At 44.5% G+C, this 14,589-nt stretch overlaps 1 protein-coding gene across 1 annotated transcript in view; it reads right to left on the reverse strand.

Annotated features, from left to right (window-relative positions):
- Positions 1-14,589, reverse strand: part of LOC119965012 (soluble guanylate cyclase 88E-like) — a 678,135-nt gene that overhangs the window by 504,080 nt on the left and 159,466 nt on the right. The window lies entirely within an intron of this gene.

A 14,589-nucleotide genomic window follows, 5' to 3' on the forward strand; every position in this document is an offset into this window, starting at 1 on the left:
GTGCTGTTGTAATTGTAGTGTATACTCAGCACTGTGTGCTGTAGTAATTGTAGTGTACACTCAGCACTGTGTGCTGTTGTGATTGTAGTATACACTCAGCATTGTGTGCTGTTGTTATTATAGTATACACTCAGCACTGTGTGCTGTTGTGATTGTAGTATACACTCAGCATTGTGTGCTGTTGTTATTGTAGAATACACTCAGCACTATGTGCTGCTGTGATTGTAATATGCACTCAGGACTGTGTGCTGTTGTGATTGTAGTGTACACTCAGCACTGTGTTCAGTTGTGATTGTAGTATACACTCAGCACTGTGTGCTGTTGTTATTGTCATGTACACTCAGCACTGTGTGCTGTTGTAATTGTAGTGTACACTCAGCAATGTGTGCTGTTGTGATTGTAGTATACACTCAGCATTGAGCTGTTGTAATTGTAGAATACACTCAGCACTGTGTGCTGTTGTGATTGTAGTGTACACTCAGCACTCGGTGCTGTTGTGATTGTAGTGTACACTCAGCACTGTGAGCTGTTGTGATTGTAGTGTACACTCAGCACTCTGTGCTGTTGTGATTGTAGTGTACACTCAGCACTCGGTGCTGTTGTGATTATAGTGTACACTCCGCACTGTGAGCTGTTGTGACTGTGGTGTACACTCAGCACTCTGTGCTGTTGTGATTGTAGTGTACACTTAGCACGCTCTGCTGTTGTGAATATAGTGTACACTCCGCACTGTGAGCTGTTGTGACTGTAGTGTACACTCAGCACTGTGTGCTGTTGTGAGTGTATTGTACACTCAGCACTGTGTGCTGTTGTGATTGTAGTGTACACTCAGCACTCTGTGCTGTTGTGATTGTAGTGTACACTCAGCACTCTGTGCTGTTGTGATTATAGTGTACACTCCGCACTGTGAGCTGTTGTGACTGTAGTGTACACTCAGCACTCTGTTATAATAATAATCTTTATAACATTTTCTATTGTCGCAAGTAGGCTTACATTGGCGCAGCAATGAAGTTACTGTGTAAAACCCCTAGTCGCCACATTCCGGCGCCTGTTGGGTAAACAGAGAGAGAATGCAGAATGTCCAAATTACCTAATAGCACGTATTGTGGGACTTGTGGTAGGAAACCGGAGCACCCAGACGAATCCCACGAAGACACGGGGAGAACGTGCAGATTTCACACAGACAGGGACCCAAGCCGGGAATCGAACGTGGGACCTTGGTGCTGTGAAGCCATAGTGCTAACCACTATACTATCGTGTTGCTGTCTGCTGTTGTTGCTATTGTAGTATACACTCAACACTGTGTACTTTGTTGTGACTGTAGTGTATGCTCAGCATCCTGTGTTTTTGTTATTGTTGTATACACTCAGCACGCTGTGCTGTTGTTCCTATTGTAGTGTACACTCAACAAAGTTGTGATTGTTGTGTATGCTCAACACTGACTGATATTGTTGTGATTGTAGTGTATTCTACACACAGCATTGTGTGCTATTGTGACTGTAGTGTACACTCAGCACCGTGAGTTGCTGTGTTGGTAGTCTACAGACATCAGGATATACCATTGTGATTGTAATGTATACTCAGTACGGTGTGCTGTTCTCATTATTTTATGTACACTCAACAATATTGTTATTGTAGTGTACACTCAGCCCCTGTGTTTTTGTGCATCCATTGTACACTCAGCACTGTGTGCTGTTTTGATTGTAGTGTACACTCAGCACAGTGAGTTGCTGTGTTTGCAGTCGACAGTCATCAGCACATCCTGTTGTGATTGTAGTGTACACTCCACACTGCTCTTGCTGTGAGTGATGTGTGCATTCATCGCAGTGTGCTGCTGAGATTTTAGTGTACACTCAGCACTGTGTACTGTTGTGATTGTAGTGTACACTCAGCACAGTGAGTTGCTGTGTTTGCAGTCGACAGTCATCAGCACATCCTGTTGTGATTGTAGTGTACACTCCACACTGCTCTTGCTGTGAGTGATGTGTGCATTCATCGCAGTGTGCTGCTGAGATTTTAGTGTACACTCAGCACTGTGTACTGTTGTGATTGTAGTGTACACTCAGCACCATGTGCTGTTGTGAGTGTGGTGTGTACTTTGCACTGTCTGCTATTGTTGTGATTGTTAGTGTACACTCAGCACTGTGTACTGTTGTGATTCTAGTGTACAGTCAGCACTCTGTGATATTGTGAGTGTAGTGTTCAATCCCACTGTGTGCTGTTTTTGCTGTTGCAGTATACACTCAGCACTGTGTGCTGTTGTTTTTATTGTAGTGTACACTCAGCATGGTGTGCTATTGTGAGTGTTGTGGACAATCACACTGTGTGGTGTTGGTGCTCTTGTAGTATACACTCAGCACTGTGTGCTGTTGTTTTTATCGTGGGGTACACTCAGCAATGTATGCTGTTGTTTTTATTGTAGGGTACACTCAGCAATGTATGCTGTTGTTTTTATTGTGGTTTACACTCAGCAATGTGTGCTGTTGTGATTGTAATGTATGCTCAACAACGTGTGCAGTTGTAATTGTCGTGTACTCTCAGCACTGTGTGCTGTTTTGTTATTGTGTTTTACACTCAACAACGTGTGCAGTTGTAATTGTCGTGTACTCTCAGCACTGTGTGCTGTTTTGTTATTGTGTTTTACACTCAACAACGTGTGCAGTTGTAATTGTCGTGTACACTCAGCACTGTGTGCTGTTTTGTTATTGTGGTTTACACTCAACAACGTGTGTTGTTGTGATTGTAGTGTATGCTCAGCACTGTCTGCTTTTGTTGTGACTCTTCGTGTACACTCAGCACTGTGTACTATTGTCGTGGCTTTAGTGTACACTCAGCGCCCTTTGTTTTTGTGAGAGTAGTGTAAAGTGTAATTGTGTTTAAATTTACACACCTGGTGACTACAATTATTGGGCAGACAAGGCCCAAAGACTTTGGGTATTTAGAAGAATTATTGGTCAATTCACTTGTGTTGCGACTCCAAGTCAAGTGGGGCTGGAACTGACTGTGCACCAGCCCAGGGTGTCGTAACAGTGTAGACAGTGACTCAATTATGTTTAAGGGGACAAGCCTTAAAGGAGATGTGCGAGGCAAGTTTTTTACACAGAGGCTGGTAAGAGCCTGGAACTCGCTGCCGAGGGAGGTAGTGGAAGCAGATGCAATTGTGACTTTTAAGGGTCGTCTTCACAAATACCTGAATAGGATGGGAATAGAGGGATGGTCTCCGGAAGGGGAGTGGGTTTTAGTTGAGATGGGCTGCATGGTCGGTGCATGTCTGGAGGACCGAAGGGCCTGTTCCTGAGCTGGAATTTTATTTGTACTTTGTTCTTTGAGTCCTGTTGCTGTATTTGAGGTATGTACTGAGCACCGTGTATTGTTGTTATTTTAGTGTACATTCATCAGCATGTCCTGTTTTGTGAGTGTAGTGTACACTCAGCACTGTGCTCTTCACCTTCTGTACCAGTCTGCCACGAGGGACCTTGTCAAAGACCTTACAGAAGTCCATGCTGAAACATTCACTGCCCTACACTCATCACAGTAAGAAGTCTTACAACACCAGGTTAAAGTCCAACAGGTTTGTTTCAAACACGAGCTTTCGGAGCTCCTACAGGTTCTGAAGAAGGAGCCGTGCTCCGAAAGCTCGTGTTTGAAACAAACCTGTTGGACTTTAACCTGGTGTTGTAAGACTTCTTACTGTGCTCACCCCAGTCCAACGCCGGCATCTCCACATCATGGCTACACTCATCATTCATCTTTGTCACTTCTTTGAAAAAGACGATCAAGTTAGTGAGACATGACCTCCCCTTCACAAAACCGTGTTGCCTCTCGCTAATACGTCCACTTATTTCCAAGTGGGAGTAAACTCTGTCTTGTAGAATCTTCTCCAAAAAATTTCCTGCCACTGACGTAAGCCTCACCGGCCTGTAAATACCTGGATTATCCTTGCTACCTTTCTTAAACAAAGGAACAACATTGGCTATTCTCCAATCCCTTGGAAACTCCCCTGCAGCCAGTGGGGATACAATATTTCTCTCAAGGCCCTAGCAATTTCCTCCCTTGCCTCAGTATTCTGGAGTAGATCCCATCAGGCCCTGGGGACTTGTCTACCTTAATGTTTTCAAGAACCCAAATACATCCTTTTGGACCTCAACATGATCCAAACTATCTACACACCCTTCCCTAGACTCATGATCAACCAAGTCCTTCTCTTTGGTGAATACTGTGCAAAGTACTCATTTAATACCTCGCCCATTTCCTCCAGATCCATGCAGAGATTCCCTCCCCTGTCCTTGAATGGGCCAACCCTCATCCTGGCTACCCTCTTGCTCTTTATATACGTACAAAAAGCTTTGGGGTTTTCCTTAATCTTGCTGGCCAATGACTTGTTTTGACCCCTTTATAGCCCTCCTGACTACTTGCTTGAGATATTTCTACTTTCCTTGTATTCCACACTTGCTTTGTGTGTTCCCAGCCTCTTAACCTTGACAAATGTTTCCTTTTACTTTTTGACTAGACTCACAATATCTCTCGCTAACCAAGGTTCCCAAAGCTTGCCATACTTATCCTTTATCCTTACTGGAATATGCTGGGTCTGAATTCCTATCAGCTTACACTTGAAAGCCTCCCACATGCCAGATGTTGATTTGCCCTCACATATCTTCCCCCAATCTACATTCTTCAGTTCCTGCTTAATATTGTTGTCATTAGCCTTCTCCCAGTTTAGCATCTTCACCTGAGGACTGCATTATCTTTATCCATCAGTACATCAAAGCTTACTGAATTGTGGTCACTGTTCCCAAACTGCTCCCTTACTGAAACTTCAACCACCTGCCCGGGCTCAATCCCCAATACCAGATCCAGTACAGCCGCTTCCCTAGTTGGACTATCTACTTACTGTTTCAAGAAGCCCTCCTGCTCCTTACAAACTCTGCTCCATCCACACACCCAGCACTAAGTGAGTCCCAGTCAATATAGGGGAAGTTAAAATCACCCACCACAACAACCCTGTTGCTTTTACACCCTTCCAAAATCTGCCTACATATCTGCTCCTCCATCTCCTGCTGGCTGTTGGGTAGCCTATAGTAAACCCCCAACAGTGTGACTGCACCCTTCCTATTCCTGAGCTTGAGCCATATTGCCTCTCTGCATGAACCCTCCCAAATGTCTTCCCACAGTACAGCTGTGATATTCTTCTTAACCAGTAGTGCAACTTCTCCGCCCCTTTTACAACCCACTCTGTCCCACCTGAAACATCTGTATCCTGGAACATTAAGCTGTCAATCCTGTCCTTCCCTTAACCAAGTCTCTGATATGGCAACAACATCATAGTTCCAAGTACTACTCCAAGCTTTAAGTTTATCTGCCTTACCTGTTACACTTTTCGCATTGAAACAAATGCACTTCAGTCTCCCAGACCCTCTTTGATCAGCAACCACACCCTGCCTGCTCTTCCTCTGAGTCTTACTGGCCCTACTCTCTAGTTCCCCTTCAGTTAATTCACCTTTGCTTTGGTTCCCACCCCCCTGCCAAACTAGTTTAAATCCACCCATGTGACACTAGCAAAACACCCAGCCAGAATATTTATGCCCCTCTAGTTTAGATGCAACACGTCCTTCTTGTACAGGTGCCATCTTAGACATAGACATAGACATAGACATAGAATTTACAGTGCAGAAGGAGGCCATTCGGCCCATCGAGTCTGCACCGGCTCCTGGAAAGAGCACCCTACCCAAGGTCAACACCTCCACCCTATCCCCATAACCCAGTGACCCCACCCAACATTAAGGGCAATTTTGGACACTAAGGCATGGCCAATCCACCTAACCTGCACATCTTTGGACTGTGGGAGGAAACCGGAGCACCCGGAGGAAACCCACGCACACATGGGGAGGATGGACAGACTGACTCCGCACAGACAGTGACCCAAGCCGGGAATCGAACCTGAGACCCTGGAGCTGTGAAGCGATTGTGCTCTCCACAATGCTATCGTGCTGCCCCGGCAGCGATCCCAATGGTCCAAATATCTGAAACCCTCCCTCCTCCACCTGCTGTTTAGCCATATGTTGAGCTGTACTATCTTCCTATTTCTAACCTCACTGGCTAATGGCACAGGGAGTAATCCTGAGATTAGAACCCTTGAGGACAAGCTTTTTAACTTTCTACTTAACTCCCTAAACTACTGCTGCAGGGCTTTGTCACTCGTCCTACCTATGTCGCTAGTACCAATATGTACCACGACCTCTGGCTGTTCACCCTCTCCCTTCAGAATGCTTTCTGCCCATTCAGAGACATCTTGGACCCTGGCACCAGGGAGGTAACAAACCATGGGCGAGGTACTAAATTAATACTTTGTATCAGTATTCATCAAAGAGAAGGAATTGGTGGATGTTGAGTCTGAAGAAGGGTGTCTAGATAGCCTGGGTCACGTTGAGATCCAAAAAGATGAAGTGTTGGGCGTCTTGAAAAATATTAAGGTAGATAAGTCCCCAGGGCCAGATGGGATCTACCCCAGAATACTGAAGGAGGCGAGAGAGGAAATTGCTGAGGCCTTGACAAAAATCTTTGGATCCTCACTGTCTTCAGGTGATGTCCCGGAGGACTGGTGAATAGGCAATGTTGTTCCTTTGTTTCAGAAGGGTAGCAAGTATATTCCAGGGAACTACAGGCCGGTGAGCCTTACATCAGTGGTAGGGAAATTACTGAAGACAATTCTTCGAGACAGGATCGACTCCCATTTGGAAACAAATGGACGTATTAGTGAGAGGCAGCATTGTTTTGTGAAGGGGAGGTTGTGTCTCACTAACTTGATAGAGTTTTTCGAAGAGATCACAAAGGTGGTTGATGCAGGTCGGGCAGTGGATGTTGTCTATATGGACTTCAGTAAGGCCTTTGACAAGGTCCCTCATGGTAGACTGGTACAAAAGGTGAAGTCACACGGGATCGGGGTGAGCTGGCAAGGTGGATACAGAACTGGGTAGGTCATAGAAGGCACAGAGTAGCAATGGAAGGGTGCTTTTCTAATTGGAGGGCTGTGACAAATGGTGTTCCGCAGGGATCAGTGCTGGGAGCTTTGCTGTTCGTAGTATATATAAATGATTTGGAGGAAAATGTAACTGGTCTGATTAGTAAGTTTGCAGACGACACAAAGGTTGGTGGAATTGCGGATAGCGATGAGGACTGTCAGAGGATACAGCAGGATTTAGATCGTTTGGAGACTTGGGTGGAGAGATGGCAGATGGAGTTTAATTCAGACAAATGTGAGGTAATGAATTTTGGAAGGTCTAATGCAGGTAGGGAATATACAGTGAATGGTAGAACCCTCAAGAGTATTGAAAGTCACAGAGATCTAGGTGTACAGGTCCACAGGTCACTGAAAGGGGCAACACAGGTGGAGAAGGTAGTCAAGAAGGCATGCGGCATGCTTGCCTTCATTGGCCGGAGCATTGAGTATAAGAGTTGGCAAGTCATCTGCAGCTGCATAGAACCTTAGTTGGGCCACACTTGGAGGATAATGTTCCATTCTGGTCACCACACTACAAGAAGGATGTGGAGGATTTAGAGAGGGTGCAGAAGAGATTTACCAGGATGTTGCCTGGTATGGAGGGCATTAGCTATGAGGAGCTGTTGAATAAACTCAGTTTATTCTCACTGGAAAGACGGAGGTTGAGGGGCGACCTGATAGAGATCTACAAAATTATGGGGGGCATAGACAGAGTGGATAGTCAAAGGCTTTTCCCCAGGGTAGAGGGGTCAGTTACTAGGGGGCATAGGTTTAAGGTGCGAGGGGCAATGTTTAGAGGAGATGTACGAGGCAAGTTTTTTACACAGAGGGTAGTGGGTGCCTGGAACTCGCTGCCGGAGGTGGTGGTGGAAGCAGGGACGATAGTGACATTTAAGGGGCATCTGGACACATACATGAATAGGATGGGAATAGAGGGATACAGACCCAGCAAGTGTAGAAGATTTTAGTTCAGTCGGGCAGCATGGTCGTCACAGGCTTGGAGGGCAGAAGGACCTGTTCCTGTGCTGTACTTTTCTTTGTTCTTTGTTCTTTGTTCACCTTGGAGTCTCTTTCACGTCACAATAGTGCCAATCTGTACCCCTAACTATAGAGTCCCCTATAACTATTGCTCAAATGCTCTTTGTCTCTCCGTTGTGCCACGGTTCTGGCTGCTGTTGTTTTCCCCTGAGAGGCCATCTCCCCCAACAGTATCTAAAATGGTATACTGTTTAGAGACGGGGACGACCACAAGGGATTCCTGCACTGCCTGCTCCTTCTCGCAGTCACCCATCTATCTGCCTGCACATTGGGTGTCACCACATCATTAAAACTCCTGTTTATGCTTTCCTCCACCTTCATGTTTCTAAGTGCATCCAACTGCAGTTCCAACTGGAAGTGTCACGGATCTCCCACCTCTCACTAACCAACAGTTCTATCACCAATTAAATTATTTAAGAACATTTATGAAACTCTTACCTTTACTTATCGCGTGGGTTTCCTCCGGGTGCTCCAGTTTCCTTCCACAAGTCCCGAAAGACGTGCTTGTTAGTGAACTGGGCATTCTGATTTCTCCCTTTGTGTACCTGAACAGGCGCTGGAATGTGGTGACTAGGGGCTTTTCACAGTAACTTTATTGTAGTGTTAATATTAGCCTACTTGTGATAATAATAAAGATTATTATTGTTATCCGAGGTAGGTCTTTCTATCATGTACCTTCCCAGGATGCTCTCTGGATCTCTCACTGCAAATTCCTAAGTAAAAAGCAAGAAGAAAGAAACCAAAACAAAAAGGGAAAAAGCACCTCCTCCCACTCTGCACCGAATTACCACACTGCTCCAAATTATCAAGTTTCAATCCCACTCTGGCTGCCTCACTCAGGCTGTCTCCCACTTCACGTGTATGTTCAGCACGGATGCTGATGTGATTGTGGTGTATGCTCAGCACTGTGTGCTATTGTGAGTGTAGTGTACACTCAGTACCGTGTGCTGTTGTGATTCTGGTGTACACTCAGCACTGTGTGTTATAGTTCTGATTGTCGTGTGCACTCAGCACTGCGTTGTTGTGATTGGAGTGTGCAATCAGCACCGTGTGTTGTTGTGACTGTAGCGTACACTCAGCACTGTGTATTTTTGGGATTGCAGTGTATACTCAGCGCTGTGTTGTAATTGTAGTGTACACTCAGCACTCTCTGCTGTTGCGATTGTAGTGCACAGTAAGCAGTGTGTGTTGTGACTGTAGCGTACACTCAGCACTGTGTATTGGTGTGATTGTAGTGCACAGTAAGCAGTGTGTGTTGTTGTGACTGTAGCGTACACTCAGCACTGTGTATTGGTGTGATTGTAGTGCACAGTAAGCAGTGTGTGTTGTTGTGACTGTAGCGTACACTCAGCACTGTGTATTGGTGTGATTGTAGTGCACAGTAAGCAGTGTGTGTTGTTGTGACTGTAGCGTACACTCAGCACTGTGTATTGTTGTGATTGTAGTGCACACTAAGCATGTGTGTTGTGATTGTGGTGCACACTCAGCTCTGTGTTACTGTGATTGTAGCGCACACTATGCACTGTGTTGCGTGATTATAGTGTACACTCAGCACTGTATATTGTTGTGATTGTAGTGTATACTTAGCACTCTGTTGTAATTGTAGTGTACACTCAGCACTCTATGCTGTTGCGATTGTAGTGCACACTAAGCACCGTGTGTTGTTGTGACTGTAGCGTACACTCAGCACTGTGTATTGTTGTGATTGTAGTGCACACTAAGCATGGGTGTTGTGATTGTGGTGCACACTCAGCACTGTGTTACTGTGATTGTAGTGCACACTATGCACAGTGTTGCATGGTTATAGTGTACACTCAGCACTGTATATTGTTGTGATTGTGGTGTGCACTCAGCACTGTGTTGTTGTGATTGTAGTGCACACTAAGCACTGTGTATTGTGATTGTGGTGTACACTCAGCACTCTGTGCTGTTGTGACTGTAGTGCACATTAAGCACTGTGTTGTTGTGATTGTAGTGTACACTGTTATGGGCCAGTGTTTAGGGAACCCTAAAGTGTATCATGGAGTTCACTTGACCCACAACTTTAAATAGATGTTAGTTATGGGGAGCACACGGGCCTACTTTACAGGCGTGGTGCAACAGAGTGTTAAAGTACTTTTAAATTAAAACAATGTTTATTCATGAAATCTAGTTAACACTTTATAAATCCACAGTAAACATCTTAGCTACCATCAATTCAAATACACCCCCCCCCCCCTCAAAGAATACAGTACTCTATAAGACATCCAGAAGGCAAAAACCCTTTTTACAGAAGGACAGCAGGTTTAAATTCTCTACTGAGAGCAGTTACCAGTTTGAAATCACCAAATGAACATTCCTTAGCTTGCAGAGATTCATACACATCTTGCTGTGACTGCAGCTTCTCCAAATCAAAAATGAAACTAAAACACACCCTGTAGCAAACAGCCCAAAGTGAAAGTAAAAGCAGACAGACAGCCCAGTTCCATCCACACTCTGACATCACTGATAAACACCCATTTCTTAAAGGTACAACCATTACAGCTATTTTATTAACACCCTTTTCTTAAAGGTAGTCTCACATGACACCTCCCCCCAAGACAAAAAAATAAACCATCAACTTCAAGATGGTTTCATTTTTAACCTTTATACTTTCCTTTAAGAAATATTGACAGTGAATATACGTTTTGTTTTTAACAAAACAAAACATGCAAACATTTAATAATAACATAGTCCATTTTAGTTCTTCTTCGTCCACCGAACCAGCTTCTTTTTACCACATCCGTGACTAAGCATCGGCTATCACGTTTTCTCATCCTGCCACATGTCATATTTTTAAATAAAATGGCTGTAACAATAAACACCATCAAAACAGTCTTGTATTGTTATTCCGAAAATGATCCAAAAAAGTCAATGGGTTATGATCAGTATCGATAATTGTGTCAGACGGATTGCTGGTCATATAAATATGAAAATGTTGCAAAGCCAGCACCAAGCTCAAAGTCTCCTTCTCAATCATTGAATACTTCTTTTTGTGAGAATTTCTTTGAAAAATAACCCAATAGGCCACTCTTGTCCGCCATCATCGCCTTGTAGAAGCACCCCATCTACACCCACATCACTCGCATCAGCTCACACCTACTCCCACATCACTCACATCAGCTCACACCTACGCCCACATCACTCGCATCAGCTCACACCTACTCCCACATCACTCACATCAGCTCACACCTACTCCCACATCACTCACATCAGCTCACACCTACACCTACATCACTCGCATCAGCTCACACCTACTCCCACATCACTCACATCAGCTCACACCTACGCCCACATCACTCACATCAGCTCACACCTACACCCACATCACTCGCATCAGCTCACACCTACTCCCACATCACTCACATCAGCTCACACCTACGCCCACATCACTCACATCAGCTCACAACTACATCCACATCACTCACATCAGCTCACACCTACGCCCACATCACTCGCATCAACAGCCACTTTGAATGATTTTGTATAATTTGGGATGGCTAACACAGGAGCAGTGGTTAACACAGCCTTCAGGCAGGCAAATGCCTGTTGACATTCTGCTGCTCACTTAAATTTGCTACGCTTCTTGAGCAAGTCCATCAGTGGAGCAACCACACTGCTAAAATCTGGCACAAATTTCCAGTAGAATCCACTCATGAGAAGAAATCGCATTATTCCCCTTCGTGTCGAGGGTATTGGAAACTCCCCAATAACTTTTGTTTTCACATCCCTTGGGACAATTCGAACCTATCCGATTATATGGCCAAAGAAACTGACTTGGGCTTTTCCAAATTCACTTTTGGCTAGGTTTACCATCAAACCCGCCTCTTGAAGTTGATCGAGTAACTCCATCAGATGTTTTAAATGTTCTTTCCATTTCTGGCTGAAAATGACCAGATTGTAGATGTATACCGCACAATTGGGTAATCCTGAAACGACTTTGTTAGTTAACCGTTGAAATGTGGCTGGGGCGTTTTTCATGCCAAATGGCATAACTTTGAATTGGTATATACCATCTGGAGTCACAAAAGCTGAAATCACCTTCGCCCTTTCGGATAAAGGTACCTGCCAGTAATCTTCAAGTAAATCCAGTTTGGAAATAACAGCTGATTGTCCCACCTTCTCAATGCAAACCTCCAAACGTGGGATAGGATAGGAGTCCGTTCTTGTAACTGCACTAACCTTTCTATAGTCCACACACAACCATTAAATACCATCTGGTTTTGGTACCATCACTATGGGGGAGCTCCATTGGCTGCAACCCACTTCAATTATGCCATTTTTAAGCATACTTTCAATCTCTTTGTTAAACTATGCCACGTTTAAAGGATTAAGTCTGTATGGATGTTGTCTATATGGACTTGAGTAAGGCCTTTGGCAAGGTCCCTCATGGTAGACTGGTACAAAAGGTGAAGTCACACGGGATTAGGGGTGAGCTGGCAAGGTGGATACAGAACTGGCTAGGTCATAGAAGGCACAGAGTAGCAATGGAAGGGTGCTTTTCTAATTGGAGGCTGTGACTAGTGGTGTTCCGCAGGGATCAGTGCTTGGACCTTTGCTGTACGTAGTATATATAAATGATTTGGAGAAAAATGTAACTGGTCTGATTAGTAAGTTTGCACTCGACACAATGGTTGGTGGAATTGCGGATAGCGATGAGGACTGTCAGAGGATACAGTAAGATTTAGATCGTTTGGAGATTTGGGCGGAGAGATGGCAGATAGAGTTTAATTTAGACAAATGTGAGGTAATGCATTTTGGAAGGTTTAATGCAGGTAGGGAATATACAGTGAATGGTAGAACCCTCAAGAGTATTGAAAGCCAGAGAGGTCTAGGTGCACCGGTCCACAGGTCACTGAAAGGGGCAACACAGGTGGAGAAGGTAGTCAAGAAGGCATGTGGCATGCTTGCCTTCATTGACCGGGGCATTGAGTATAAGAATTGGCAAGTCATGTTGCAGCTGTATAGAACCTTAGTTGGGCCACACTTGGAGTATAGTGTTCAATTCTGGTCGCCACACTACCAGGCTTCAGAGAGGGTGCAGAACAGACTTTCCAGGATGTTGCCTGGCATTAGCTATGAGGAGCGGTTGAATAAACTCGGTTTGTTCTCACTGGAACGGCGGAGGTTGAGGGACGACCTGATAGAGGTCTACAAAATTATGACTGGCATAGACAGAGTGGATAGTCAGAGGCTTTTCCCTAGGGTAGAGGGGTCAATTACTAGGGAGGATAGGTTTGAGGTGCGAGGGGCAAGGTTTAGAGGAGGTGTACGAGGCAGGTTTTTTACACAGAGGCTAGTGGGTACCTGGAACTCGCTGCCGGAGGAGGTGGAAGCAGGGACGATAGTGACATTTAAGGGGCATCTTGAAAAATACATGAATAGGATGGGAATAGAGGGATACGGACCCAGGAAGTGTCGAAGAATTTAGTTTAGTCGGGCAGCATGGTCGGCACAGGCTGGGAGGGCCGAAGGGCCTGTTCCTGTGCTGTACTTTTCTTTGTTCTTTGTTCTTTATTGGATGTTGTTTGATTGGAAGAGCATTTCCCACATCTGCATTGTGTATAGCCATTTTAGTGCTTCCCAATTTATCTCCACAAACATCCCCATGTGATATCAATAACTCTTTCAGGTCAGTCCGTTTTTCCTCTTGAAGGTAACTCAACAATTTATCCCAATTTTTATGAACATCCTCATTTTCCAATTTAATTTGAGGTATGTAAAATTCAAAGTCATCTGGATTTGGTTTGTCACTTTGAGTTAGAATCATCAAAATCTCCTCCTTTTTCTCTCCTTCCCTTTCAAAGTACCTTTTAAGCATATTCACATGACACACGCGGTGAGTTTTCCTTCTGTTTGACGTTCTTAGCACATAATTCATCTCACAAGCCCTACCTACCAGCTTTGTTTGAATCAGTAATACCCACATGTCCGGTGGCCATTTCATTTGTTTAGCCACCTTCTCAAATGAAATGAAAAGGGCTTCTACCTACTTCTCATCAAATCTTGGCAATACTTGGACATATTTAAATAGATCCCCACCAAGCCTTCGACGATGGCGCTCTTTCTCACTATCTTCATCACGATACTCCAACTGTACGTTTTCCTTTATGTCCGGCAATTTTAACTGACTGTCATGTTTCATGCCCATTTTCTAAAGTTCAGACTCTCTTTTTTTCCCTTTCCTCTCTCTCTTTTTCCCTTTCCTCTCTCTCTTTTTCTTTTTCCCTGATCTGTACCCCCCTTTCTCTTTCTTTTTGTCCTGCTGGGGTTCTTCTTTCTTTGTTTCTTTCTTCTCTCTCCTTTTCTTTTACCCTGATCACCGAATGAACATTTTTTAGCTTGCAGCGATTCGTACACATCTTGCTGTGACTTCAGCTTCTCCAAATCAAAAACAAAACTAAAACACACCCTGAAGCAAACAGCCCAAAACAAAAGTAAAAGCAGACAGACAGCCACTCATTCTCTGTAACTGATAAACACCCATTTCTTGAGGGTACAACCCCTGCAGCTATTTTATAAACATCCATTTCTTA

The sequence above is a fragment of the Scyliorhinus canicula genome, chromosome 4 (assembly GCF_902713615.1).
Source record: "Scyliorhinus canicula chromosome 4, sScyCan1.1, whole genome shotgun sequence".
In the NCBI taxonomy this organism is placed as follows: Eukaryota; Metazoa; Chordata; class Chondrichthyes; order Carcharhiniformes; family Scyliorhinidae; genus Scyliorhinus; species Scyliorhinus canicula.